The following is a 13,676-nucleotide window of genomic DNA, read 5'->3' as shown; positions in this document are numbered from 1 at the left end:
CGTGGGAAAATCGTCGCGCGTCGTTGCGAGTGTGTGCGTGCGTGTGCTTGTTTTAAGCGCTCTTAAAGCAGATTAATTTCGTGTGACCTACTTTCTGGTGAGTACAGTTGTGTGTTTTTAAGACTTGCACAAAAGTCTTGGATGCCAGCGTGCAAGCCGGCCGTTGGAGCTGGGGGAGTGGTGCGTCGATGGACGACCTCCCTTCGGTGGCTGACGGAAAGGTTAAGCGGAAGGGGGGGATCTGTCTGGGAGCCGCTAGTGGTGGTGTCAGCGCCGCTACTAACGTGCTTAGTGTGGCTGAGGAGAATCTGGTGTCGGCAGATTCGACCCCGATGTGCTCATTGGGGAGTATGCTTGAAGAGTTTAGGGCGGCTGAAAAGGCAGCAGAGGCGTTGGTTGCTCCCGTGGCTGACGGGAAGGTTAAGCGGAAGGGGGGATCGGCGTCAGCGAAGAAGCTGAAGAAGGCAGCTTCTTTAGATGATGCTGGGTTAGGTAAAGAGTGTCTGGGAGCCGCTAGTGGTGGTGTCAGCGCCGCTACTAACGTGCTTAGTGTGGCTGAGGAGAATCTGGTGTCTGCAGATTCGACACCGATGTGCTCATTGGGGAGTATGCTTGAAGAGTTTAGGGTGGCTGAAAAGGCAGCAGAGGCGTTGGTTGCTCCATTGAGCAAGCCAGGACCAAAGATGCGCAAGGGAAGCCCAGTAGACAAAATGAAGGCGATCAGCAAGGACGTGCTCACGCTCGTATTTGCTGATTGCGGAATGCAAGGCAATGCGCTGGTTAGTGTAGTTGACTACCCTAGCGGAAATGGAGACGCTGCTGTTTTCGCAGATGGCGGAAAATGAGCGTCTCCGAGGACGGTTGGAGGAGGCTCGCACTCATTCGAGTAGTGGCCACTCTAATGACCCTTTCCGAGCGCCAGCGCCGGTTAGTGGGGGTGCTCCGCTGCGTGCACCAGTTGCCAAAGGCGGTCCAAAGTCGGCAACGCCGTCTACCCCGGAGACTCCGAAACCCAAGCCAGTAGACCCATGGTCCCTCGTGGTCCGCAGCAAGACTGCGAAGACCTCAAAAGAAGTGGTTGATCAGGTGGTGAAGGAGGTAGGGCCAACCCTGGGTGTACGGGTGCACAAGGTTCGTCCTCTTCGGGATGGTGGTGCTATTATTCGCACTCCATCCTTTGCAGAGCGGAAAGTGATCACAGGAAACACGAAATTCAAAGAGGAGGGGCTTGAAGTGAGTGTGAATGTTAAACTAGGGCCTAAAATTGTGGTGACGGACGTTCACTCGCAGATTACTCCTGACGAGTTCATGAGTGATCTTTACGAGATGAACCTCAAGGACAGTATGTCTCTTGAGGCCTTCAAGAAGGGCGTCCGTATGGTGAGCAAGCCATGGCCTATGACTGGTGGGTCAGCATCGGTCAATGTTGTGTTAGAGGGCGATGGCATGGCCATGCAAACTCTGCTCGATGTTGGCCGCTGCTATAACAAGTGGTTTTCTTTCCGCTTGAGGAACTTCAACCCGGTTCTGAACTGCTTCCGTTGCCTGGGCTTTGACCATAAGGACTGCAGGGCCAAGCACGATGTCTGTCGGCGCTGTGGTCAAATGGGCCATCGTGAGTGCGAGTGCCGAGGCATACTCGGCAATTTGCGATCGGTGATTCTATGCACTCGGGTAAAGCCGGTGCCGGTGGTTATGGGTAAGTGTATCCGATACACTTGGTAAAAAATTATGAGTGGACCGGCACGATTGTATGTATGTACATACATATGTACGTTTGTGTGTATGTATATTGAGATGCAAGAAATGCCGTCGGCTTTTTGTATTGTTCTTGTTATTGCTGGTGCGCTGTTCTTGCACTCATTTTTATTTCTTGAAAATTTAAATTCGAAAACTATTTTTGGCTTTGTGTAGTGTATTTATTTGATGTCTTATATAATTAATAAAAATCAAATTTTAATTTTAAAGAATTCTAATATATTGATAAGAAACAAAACAAGTAAAAATACAACTAATCAGTTTTGGAAAATCCGGGTTTTATAAAGTGAAATTTTACCTGTTTTATGAGTTCTTGGGTTTTTTATATTCATCAATAACCGGAAAATCAGAAATTTTATTACCTGTTTATTACACTATTGTAAATGCTTATATAATTGCAAAAGGGTATTTTGCATATTTGTACAATTTCCATAAATTTCAGGAAAAACCATCTGTTATTTTCTTTGATCATTTGTAAAGTTAAAACACGCAAAAATCATTCACAAAGCAAAAGTCATAAAATCTAACCGCGAGCCGCGACACACAAGCATCAATAGGGGTGGGGGAAAAAACACCCAAGTGTTTGATCAAATACTCGAGTGTCTGAGCAAAACACTTGGGTGTCTGAGCAAAACACTTGGGTATCTGAGCAAGACACTTGGGTATCTGAGTAAGACACTTGGGTGTTTTTCAGAATTTGAACAGATACTCATAAGACACAAGCCATTTCGTCATGAGTGCAAAAATGATCGGTTGCACGGAGAACAACCACCGGCAAGACACAAGTGTCAACAAGCCGAGTGTCTAAAATGATCGGGTGCACGAAGAACAACCACCGGCAAGACACAAGTGTGTACAAGCCGAGTGCCTAAAATGATCGGGTGCCGAATAAGCAAGTGCAAGAAAGGCCTGAGTATGACAATGACTCATACTCGCAGCACTCGCATGATTTTGAGTAAGTGTGTATCTCTTACTCGGTTTGCGAGTGCTAAGTAGCACCGGCACTCAAAAATTTATGGGTGTGAGTTGAGTGTCGAAATTTGCCACCCTTGACGATGTCTGGTGCATATGGAAAACCATATAAGGACATTGTAATTTATTAGCATGTATGGAATTTATCAAACAATTTTGATAAGAGTTTATTTAAATTAACATAAAATAAATTTCAAAAATAGATAAAGTGCTGATAGATTATATGAGTACAGTGCGTTAATTTTTCGGAATTATATAATGGCATGATTATCATTGATTTTTATGTTTATTATAAGCACGTGTATGATTAACAATGCGAAAGATTCAGGATACCTTCGGGACCCGTCTTGAAACACGGACCAAGGAGTCTAACATATGTGCAAGTTATTGGGATATAAACCTAATAGCGTAATTAACTTGACTATTATTGGATTAGTTTTTTAACTATTTATAGTTAATTAACGCAATCCCGGGGTGTTCTATATAGTTATGTATAATAATATTTATATTATTTATGCTTCTAACTGGAACGTACCTTGAGCATATATGCTGTGACCCGAAAGATGGTGAACTATACTTGAAGTCAGGGGAAACCCTGATGGAAGACCGAAACAGTTCTGACATGCAAATCGATTGTCAGAATTGAGTATAGGGGCGAAAGACCAATCGAACCATCTAGTAGCTGGTTCCTTCCGAAGTTTCCCTCAGGATAGCTGGTGCATTTAACTGTTGTATAAAATAATCTTATCTGGTAAAGAGAATGATTAGAGGCCTTAGGGTCGAAACGATCTTAACTTATTCTCAAACTTTTAAATGGGTAAGAACCTTAACTTTCTTGATATGAAGTTTAAGGTTATGATATAATGTGCCCAGTGGGCCACTTTTGGTAAGCAGAACTGGCGCTGTGGGGATGAACCAAACGGAATGTTGTGGTGCCCAAATTAACAACTCATTCAGAAACCATGAAAGCGTTGGTTGCTTTAAAAACAGCAGGACGGTGATCATGGAAGTCGAAATCCGCTAAGGAGTGTGTAACAACTCACCTGCCGAAGCAAATAGCCCTTAAAATGGATGGCGCTTAAGTTGTATACCTATACATTACCGCTAAAGTAGATGATTTATATTACTTGTAATATAAATTTTGTAACTTTAGTGAGTAGGAAGGTACAATGGTGTGCTTAGAAGTGTTTGGCGTAAGCCTGCATGGAGCCGTCATTGGTACAGATCTTGGTAGTAGTAGCAAATGAGACCTTGGAGGACTGAAGTGGAGAAGGGTTTCGTGTGAACAGTGGTTGATCACGAGTTAGTCGGTCCTAAGTTCAAGGCGAAAGCCGAAAATTTTCAAGTAAAAAAAAAAGTAACTAAAATTTATATTTTGTCATAATTAAAAAACTTGAATAATTTTGAACGAAAGGGAATACGGTTCCCAATTCCGTAACCTGTTGAGTATCGTTTGTTATTAAATATAGGCCTCGTGGTCATCCTGGCAACAGGAACGACCATAAAGAAGCAATAACATGGTTTATGTGCTCGTTCTGGAGTAAATAGAGTTTCTATCATTTATGGTAGTTTTCTTGTTCCCCGTATAGTTTAGTTACGTAGCCAATTGTGGAACTTTCTTGGTAACATTTTTAAGAATACTAGTTGGGCAACTAGTTAGTTCTTTTAAATTATAACAATTATCAATTAACAATCAATTCAGAACTGGCACGGACTTGGGGAAATCCGACTGTCTAATTAAAACAAAGGCATTGTGATGATGACCTAGCGGGTGTTGACACAATGTGATTTCTGCCCAGTGCTCTGAATGTCAAAGTGAAGAAATTCAAGTAAGCACGGGTCAACGGCGGAGTAACTATGACCCTCTTAAGGGAAAACTGCGGAAAAAAAAATAGCCAAATGCCTCGTTATCTAATTAGTGACGCGCATGAATGGATTAACGAGATTCCTACTGTCCCTATCTACTCAGTCTGGTTTCAACTGTTGAGCTGAACAGACGTGCTGAGGGGTGCCTGCATTTCGTAGTGTTTTTTGCGATAACAGTTATTTGTTGTCTTTCGAGTAGCGGTAAATTTTCGCGTGTGCGCTTTGTGCTTCTCGTTCGCTGTGTGCGTGTGAGTAGCGTGGGAAAATCGTCGCGCGTCGTTGCGAGTGTGTGCGTGCGTGTGCTTGTTTTAAGCGCTCTTAAAGCAGATTAATTTCGTGTGACCTACTTTCTGGTGAGTACAGTTGTGTGTTTTTTAAGACTTGCACAAAAGTCTTGGATGCCAGCGTGCAAGCCGGCCGTTGGAGCTGGGGGAGTGGTGCGTCGATGGACGACCTCCCTTCGGTGGCTGACGGAAAGGTTAAGCGGAAAGGGGGATCTGTCTGGGAGCCGCTAGTGGTGGTGTCAGCGCCGCTACTAACGTGCTTAGTGTGGCTGAGGAGAATCTGGTGTCGGCAGATTCGACCCCGATGTGCTCATTGGGAGTATGCTTGAAGAGTTTTAGGGCGGCTGAAAAGGCAGCAGAGGCGTTGGTTGCTCCATTGAGCAAGCCAGGACCAAAGATGCGCAAGGGAAGCCCAGTAGACAAAATGAAGGCGATCAGCAAGGACGTGCTCACGCTCGTATTTGCTGATTGCGGAATGCAAGGCAATGCGCTGGTTAGTGTAGTTGACTACCTAGCGGAAATGGAGACGCTGCTGTTTTCGCAGATGGCGGAAAATGAGCGTCTCCGAGGACGGTTGGAGGAGGCTCGCACTCATTCGAGTAGCGGGCCACTCTAATGACCCTTTCCGAGCGCCAGCGCCGGTTAGTGGGGGGTGCTCCGCTGCGTGCACCAGTTGCCAAAGGCGGTCCAAAGTCGGCAACGCCGTCTACCCGGAGACTCCGAAACCCAAGCCAGTAGAGACATGGTCCCTCGTGGTCCGCAGCAAGACTGCGAAGACCTCAAAAGAAGTGGTTGATCAGGTGGTGAAGGAGGTAGGGCCAACCCTGGGTGTACGGATGCACAAGGTTCGTCCTCTTCGGTATGGTGGTGCTATTATTCGCACTCCATCCTTTGCAGAGCGGAAAGTGATCGCAGGAAACGCGAAAGTGAGTGTGAATGTTAAACTGGGGGCCTAAAATTGTGGGTGACGGACGTTCACTCGCAGATTACTCCTGACGAGTTCATGAGTGATCTTTACGAGATGAACCTCAAGGACAGTATGTCTCTTGAGGCCTTCAAGAAGGGCGTCCGTATGGTGAGCAAGCCATGGCCTATGACTGGTGGGTCAGCATCGGTCAATGTTGTGTTAGAGGGCGATGGCATGGCCATGCAAACTCTGCTCGATGTTGGCCGCTGCTATAACAAGTGGTTTTCTTTCCGCTTGAGGAACTTCGACCCGGTTCTGAACTGCTTCCGTTGCCTGGGCTTTGACCATAAGGTAGCGGACTGCAGGGCCAAGCACGATGTCTGTCGGCGCTGTGGTCAAATGGGCCATCGGGTGGCTAAGTGCACCAATGCACTAAGCTGCCGGAATTGCGCATTTAAAGAGCAGCCTTCGGATCATCTTATGATGTCTCTGGCAAGCCCGATATATAGTGCGATTGTGCTAGACATTAATATGGCTAGCAAAGTCCTTCAGTTGAACTGCCAGCGGTCATATGCAGTTATGTGCGATGTGGGCCATATGATGTGTGAGAGAGGCAGTGTAGTGGCCCTGCTGCAGGAGCCGTATGCAACTGATGGTTGCGTACGTGGCATACCGCGCACATGCGCGTGTTCACTGACAGCAGGTCCAAGGCTGCGGTGGTGGTGAATGATGTTGGTATTGATGCACTCTGATGTGTTCTACCGACTGGGGGGTGTGTGTGTGCCTTAATGGCAATTTTTGGCAGGGTTTTAGTTGTGAGTGTGTATTGCGCGTTCGGGGAACCCCTCGAGCCGTATATCGCGTACATGGATGAGGTACTACTACTGGCGAGTAGCGATCCGATCATCCTTGGTATTGATGCGAATGCGTCGTCCCCCGTATGGTTCAGTAAGATGCCGAGACACTCGTCTGGGTATCAGAACGCTAGCCGAGTGGGCCGTGTTCCAAGATGTTCGGGTCGTTAATCAACCCAGCGTGTGGTATACCTTTGATGGTCCGAACGGTAAAAGTGACATTGACGTCACCCTTGTGAATGAAGCAGCGACGCGTATGTTTCATTTTGAGAGGAGTGTTTTAGGTGGGGTAGGTATAAGTGATCACAATCCAATCGAGATTGTGTTTGCACATACTCCCACAACGAATGAAAGTGTTGGGGGTAATTCGTGGAGCACTTGTGGTGTGAATTGGGCCCAATATGGGCTGTTTATATGTGAGGCGGCAACGCAAGTTCCGCTTAGCACCTTCAGTGCTATGAGTGCAGACGAGCAGGTCATGTGTGTGAATAGACGGATGACGAGGGTGAAATGATAGCATGCTCGGAAACACCGCAAGGTGAATCTTAAGCGTGTTAAGTGGTGGACGAGTGAGTTGAGTGCTAAGCGTAGGATACTTCGAACTCTGCGGAAACGTTTCCAAAGAGCGAGAATATCCAATGCCGCTGCTCAGCTAAGGCGAGAGTATGGTAGGTGTATGAATGAGTACAAGGAAATGCTTGTACGGGTGAAAGAGGCGGAATGGCGTGAATTGTGAATCGCAATAAGCATGATCCCTGGCGTCGTGTCGGAGGCCTTCAGCTAACGGCATGGAAGGATTGTATGAATGCTTTGTTGAATGTGATCTTCCCGCGAGAGGAGAGACAGGAGGTTCCACTACATGTGGAGCAACTTGTTGAACCGCTCGGGGAAGCTGAATTGGGGGCGGCTTTTAAGAGGTTAAAGTCGAGAAATTCGCTCGGCATGGATGGTTTCACTGGGGAAATGTGTAAATGTGTTTGGAATTCGATTCCAGAGTATATGTATGCATTGTATGAAAGGTGTGTGAATGAGGGATACTTTCCCAGTGAATGGAAATGTGCAAAGATGGTAGTGCTCTTGAAGTCGCCAGATAAGATCAGGAGCAATACTCGATCTTATCGGGGTATCAGTCTCCTTCCTGTGCTTGGAAAAGTGCTAGAAAGAGTCATGGTAGAAAGGCTGCTCGAGTTAGTTGAAGACCAGATGTCTGAAAGACAATATGGCTTCACTAAAGGTAGATGTACGGAGGATGTATGGCACTATGTCAAGGACTCAGTGGGGTCCAGCAACTCCAGATACGTCTTAGCATTTTTGTTGATTTTAGCGGTTGCATTTGACCACCTTAGCTGGGCAAGTGTGTTGAGAAAAATGAGCGAGTGTGGCTGCCGAGAGGTGGCTCTATGGAAGAGCTACTTTTCTGGCAGGCGCGTGCGACAGCAATAGGGAAATGTGAGAGTGTCACTGTGGATGTGGTTCGTGGCTGTCCGCAAGGATCCATCTGTGGTCCATTTATATGGAACCTAATGATTGACTCCTTATTGCGCAACTCGAATTGCGCTGCAAGTGTTGTGCGTATGCGAATGATCTGCTCATATTGATTGAGGGGCAACCGCGCTCCGAGATTGAGGCAGGTGCTAGGGAGTGCTTGCGCATTGTGTTTGCGATTGGGGCGACAGTGTCGGCGTCGGTTTGGCAGCTGATAAGACGGTGGCAATGTTACTCAAGGGGTAAATTGTCTGCCAGTCAGCCTCCAGTTGTCAGACTAAATGACGTTAGCTTAAAGTTTGTGACTGAGGTTCGATACCTTGGCATTACTTTCGGTGAGAGGATGTGCTTTATGCCTCATCTCACCGGTCTCAGGGCGCGGTTGTTTAGTGTGGTTGGACAAGTGCCTCGCATTTTGCGGAGTGATTGGGGCCTCAGCAGACGAGCTGTACGTACCATATACAGCGGCCTATTTGTTGCATGTGCAGTATATGGGTCGTCTGTGTGGTATGAGGCAGCAAAGACTGTGGTGGGCAGAAAGAAAATGCTGGCTTGCAAGCGTGTGATTCTTTTAGGTTGTTTGCCTGTGTGCCGCACTGTTTCTGCGAAAGCTTTGCAGGTATTGCTTGGTGCAGCCCCTCTTGACTTGGAAGTCAGGCGTAGAGCCTTGATGTTCAAGATTAAGAGGCGGCTGCCATTTCTGCAGAATGAGTGGTTATTTAAAAGGGACGTAAATAGCTTAGCAGTGGATAGGTGTAAGAAGCTGTTGAAAGAGTGTGTTCTGTCTGACTGGCAGGTCAGATGGGATGTAAGTGTGAATGGGCGGGTGACTCGCGAATTTATTCGTGATGTCAATTTTGCTGCAGACCGTCCAGACTTCAGATTTAATCTGAGTCTCGGATTCCTGTTGACTGGCCATGCTTCCCTCAATGCATTCTTGCATTTTAAAAGCCTGTGCGATAGTCCGGAGTGCCGCTGCGGTTTGGCAGCGAAGACTGCCATGCATGTGTTGTGTGAATGTCCACTGTATAGCGATATACGTGTGATGGATAGGTTAGGTTAGGTAGGACCGGCTGCCCCTGTACGGGGCAAAGCATAGACCAGAGGAGGTCCGTAGCTGTACCGGTAGCTTATCTACGTCTCAGAAATCGCGCAGTATGGATGCATTTTTGGCAAAAGCCAGCAGCATCCTAGGAGGTAGCCGTGAGACGTCCCGAAGATCGTTGTAGCACGGCGAATTAAGGTATTTCAACCGGAGTCGGGATAACGCTGGGCATCTACAGAGAAGATGCTGAAGTGTTTCCTTAACCCCGGTTCGTTGCATTTCTGCACTGATCACTGTTCGTGATGCCCAGCTTTACAGCATGGACGGCTGACATACAGTGACCAGTTAAAATGCCTAGCATTAGCCTGCAGTCTTTCCTTGAAAGCTGCATGACGAATTTGGTTAAGTTTTTGTTAGTAGAGGCACACATCAGCCGTGTGATGAATGAGCTAGGGATTAGGCAGACTGGTGGTGTGTTTTGACGTAAGTCAATCACTCTCCACTAGTACTAGTGTAGGTAAATTGAATGAGTTTGCCCGCATTGTATTTGCGAGACGGCGGATGAGCGTTCCTGGAGGCAGGAATGAATGATTGTGTGAATAGTGTATGCGTGCGTGTGTATAGGTGAGGGGAATGGGAATGCTAGGTAGCAGGCGTGAATCGAGATGTATGAATGTGGGGTTGCAATGAATCGGAGCGTATGTATGTTGTATGCTTGATGTTTCCACCTGGGCCACCAACCCGTAACTGTTTGGAGTTAAAATTGGTAGTACCTTTGTGGTACGAAACCTGACCGGAGGTTTTACCGTCTTGAAACACGGACCAAGGAGTCTAACATATGTGCAAGTTATTGGGATATAAACCTAATAGCGTAATTAACTTAACTATTTTGGATTAGTTTTTTTAACTATTTTATAGTTAATTAACGCAATCCGAAGTGTTCTATATAGTTATGTATAATAATATTTATATTATTTATGCCTCTAACTGAACGTACCTTGAGCATATATGCTGTGACCGAAAGATGGTGAACTATACTTGATCAGGTTAAAGTCAGGGGAAACCCTGATGGAAGACCGAAACAGTTCTGACGTGCAAATCGATTGTCTGAATTTAGTATAGGGGCGAAAGACCAATCGAACCATCTAGTAGCTGGTTCCTTCAGAAGTTTCCCTCAGGATAGCTGGTGCATTTAACTGTTGTATAAAATAATCTTATCTGGTAAAGAGAATGATTAGAGGCCTTAGGGTCGAAACGATCTTAACTTATTCTCAAACTTTAAATGGGTAAGAACCTTAACTTTCTTGATATGAAGTTTAAGGTTATGATATAATGTGCCCAGTGGGCCACTTTTGTAAGCAGAACTGGCGCTGTGGATGAACCAAACGGAATGTTGTGGTGCCCAATTAACAACTCATTCAGAAACCATGAAAGGCGTTGGTTGCTTAAAAACAGCAGGACGGTGATCATGGAAGTCGAAATCCGCTAAGGAGGTGTAACAACTCACCTGCCGAAGCAACTAGCCCTTAAAATGGATGGCGCTTAAGTTGTAGTTACCATACATTACCGCTAAAGTAGATGATTTATATTATGGACTTGTAATATAAATTTTGAACTTAAGTGAGTAGGAAGGTACAATGTGTGCTTAGAAGTGTTTGGCGTAGCTGCATGAAAGCCGTCATTGTTACAGATCTTGGTGGTAGTAGCAAAATAATCGATGAGACCTTGGTAGGACTGAAGTGGAGAAGGGTTTCGTGTGCACAGTGTTGATCACGAGTTAGTCGGTCCTAAGTCAAGGCGAAAGCCGAAATTTTCAAGTAAAAAAAAGTAACTAAATTTATATTTTGTCATAACAAAACTTGAAAATTTTGGAACGAAAGGGAATACGGTTCCAATTTCAATTGTTATTAAATATAGGCCTCGTGGTTCATCCTGGCAACAGGAACGACCATAAAGAAGCATAACATGGTTTATGTGTGCGTCGTCTGGTAAAATAAAGTTTCTATCATTTATGGAAGTTTCTTGTTCCCCGTATAGTTTAGTAACGTAGCCAATTGTGGAACTTTCTTGGTAACATTTTTAAGAATACTAGTTGGGCAACTAGTTAGTTCTTTTAAATTATAACGATTATCAATTAGCAATGAATTCAGAACTGGCACGGACTTGGAGAATCCGACTGTCTAATTAAAACAAGGCATTGTGATGGACCTAGCGGGTGTTGACATAATGTGATTTCTGCCCAGTGCTCTGAATGTCAAAGTGAAGAAATTCAAGTAAGCACGGGTCAACGGCGGGAGTAACTATGACCTTCTTAAGGGAAAACTGCGGAAAAACAAAAAAAAAAATAGCCAAATGCCTCGTCATCTTAATTAGTGACGCGCATGAATGGGTTTAACGAGATTCCTACTGTCCCTATCTACTCAGTCTGGTTTCAACTGTTGAGCTGAACAGACGTGCTGAGGGGTGCCTGCATTTCGTAGTGTTTTTGCGATAACAGTTATTTGTTGTCTTTTCGAGTTTAGCGGTAAATTTTCGCGTGTGCGTTTTGTGCTTCTCGTTCGCTGTGTGCGTGTGAGTAGCGTGGGAAAATCGTCGCGCGTCGTTGCAAGTGTGTGCGTGCGTGTGCTTGTTTTAAGCGCTCTTAAAGCAGATTAATTTCGTGTGACCTACTTTCTGAGTACAGTTGTGTGTTTTTAAGACTTGCACAAAAGTCTTTGGATGCCAGCGTGCAAGCCCGGCCGTTGGAGCTGGGGGAGTGGTGCGTCGATGGACGACCTCCCTTCGGTGGCTGACGGGAAGGTTAAGCGGAAGGGGATCTGTCTGGGAGCCGCGTAGTGGTGGTGTCAGCGCCGCTACTAACGTGCTTAGTGTGGCTGAGGAGAATCTGGTGTCGGCAGATTCGACCCCGATGTGCTCATTGGGGAGTATGCTTGAGAAGTTTAGGGCGGCTGAAAAGGCAGCAGAGGCGTTGGTTGCTCCATTGAGCAAGCCAGACCAAAGATGCGCCAAGGGAAGCCCAGTAGACAAAATGAAGCGATCAGCAAGGACGTGCTCACGCTCGTATTTGCTGATTGCGGAATGCAAGGGCAATGCGCTGGTTAGTGTAGTGACTACCTAGCGGAAATGGATACGCTGCTGTTTTCGCAGATGGCGGAAATGAGCGTCTCCGAGGACGGTTGGAGGAGGCTCGCACTCATCGAGTAGCGGCCACTCTAATGACCCTTTCCGAGCGCCAGCGCCGTTAGTGGGGGGTGCTCCGCTGCGTGCACCAGTTGCCAAAGCGGTCAAAAGTCGGCAACGCCGTCTACCCCGGAGACTCCGAAACCCAGCCCAGTAAGAGACATGGTCCCTCGTTGGTCCGCAGCAAGACTGCGAAGACCTCAAAAGAATGGTTGATCAGGTGGTGAAGGAGGTAGGGCCACCCCTGTGGTACGGGTGCACAAGGTTCGTCCTCTTCGGATGTGGTGCTATTATTCGCACTCCATCCTTTGCAGAGCGGAAAGTGATCGCAGAAAACGCGAAAGTGAGTGTGAATGGTTAAACTGGGGCCTAAAATTTGGTGACGGACGTTCACTCGCAGATTACTCCTGACGAGTTCATGAGTGATCTTTACGAGATGAACCTCAAGGACAGTATGTCTCTTGAGCCTTCAAGAAGGGGCGTCCGTATGGTGAGCAAGCCATGCCTTATGACTGGTGGTGTCAGCATCGGTTCAATGTCTGTGTTAGAGGGCGATGGCATGGCCATGCAAACTCTGCTCGATATTGGCCGCTGCTATAACAAGTTGGTTTTCTTTCCGCTTGAGGAACTTCAACCCGGTTCTGAACTGCTTCCGTTGCCTGCTTTGACCATAAGTAGCGGACTGCAGGCCAAGCACGATGTCTATCGGCGCTGTGGTCAAATGGGCCATCGGGTGGCTAAGTGCACCAATGCACTAAGCTGCCGGAATTGCGCATTTAAAGAGCAGCCTTCGGATCATCTATATGTCTCTGGCAAGCCTGATATATAGTGCGATTGTGCTAGACATTAATATGGCTAGCAAATCCTTCAGTGAACTGCAGCGGTCATATGCAGTTATGTGCGTATGTGGGCCATATGATGTGTGAGAGAGGCATGTAGTGGCCCGTCTGCAGGAGCCGTATGCAAACTGATGGTTGCGTACGTGGCCATACCCGCACATGCGCGTGTTCACTGACGCAGGTCCAAGGCTGCGGTGGTGTGAATGATGTTGGTATTGAATGCACTCTGATGTGTTCTACGACTGGGGTGTGTGTGTGCCTTAATGGCAATTTTGGCAGGGTTTTAGTTGTGAGTGTATTGCGCGTTCGGGAACCCTCGAGCCGTATATCGCGTACGATGGATGAGGTACTACTACTGGCGAGTAGCGATCCGATCATCCTTGGTATTGATGCGAATGCGTCGTCACCCCGTATGGTCAGTAAGATGCCGAGACACTCGTCTGGTATCAGAACCACAGTCGGTGTGAACGCTAGCCGAGTGGGCCG

Source organism: Drosophila albomicans, unplaced genomic scaffold, assembly GCF_009650485.2.
Source record: "Drosophila albomicans strain 15112-1751.03 unplaced genomic scaffold, ASM965048v2 utg000161l_pilon, whole genome shotgun sequence".
NCBI classification, from domain to species: Eukaryota; Metazoa; Arthropoda; class Insecta; order Diptera; family Drosophilidae; genus Drosophila; species Drosophila albomicans.
This window is presented reverse-complemented; position numbering follows the sequence as displayed.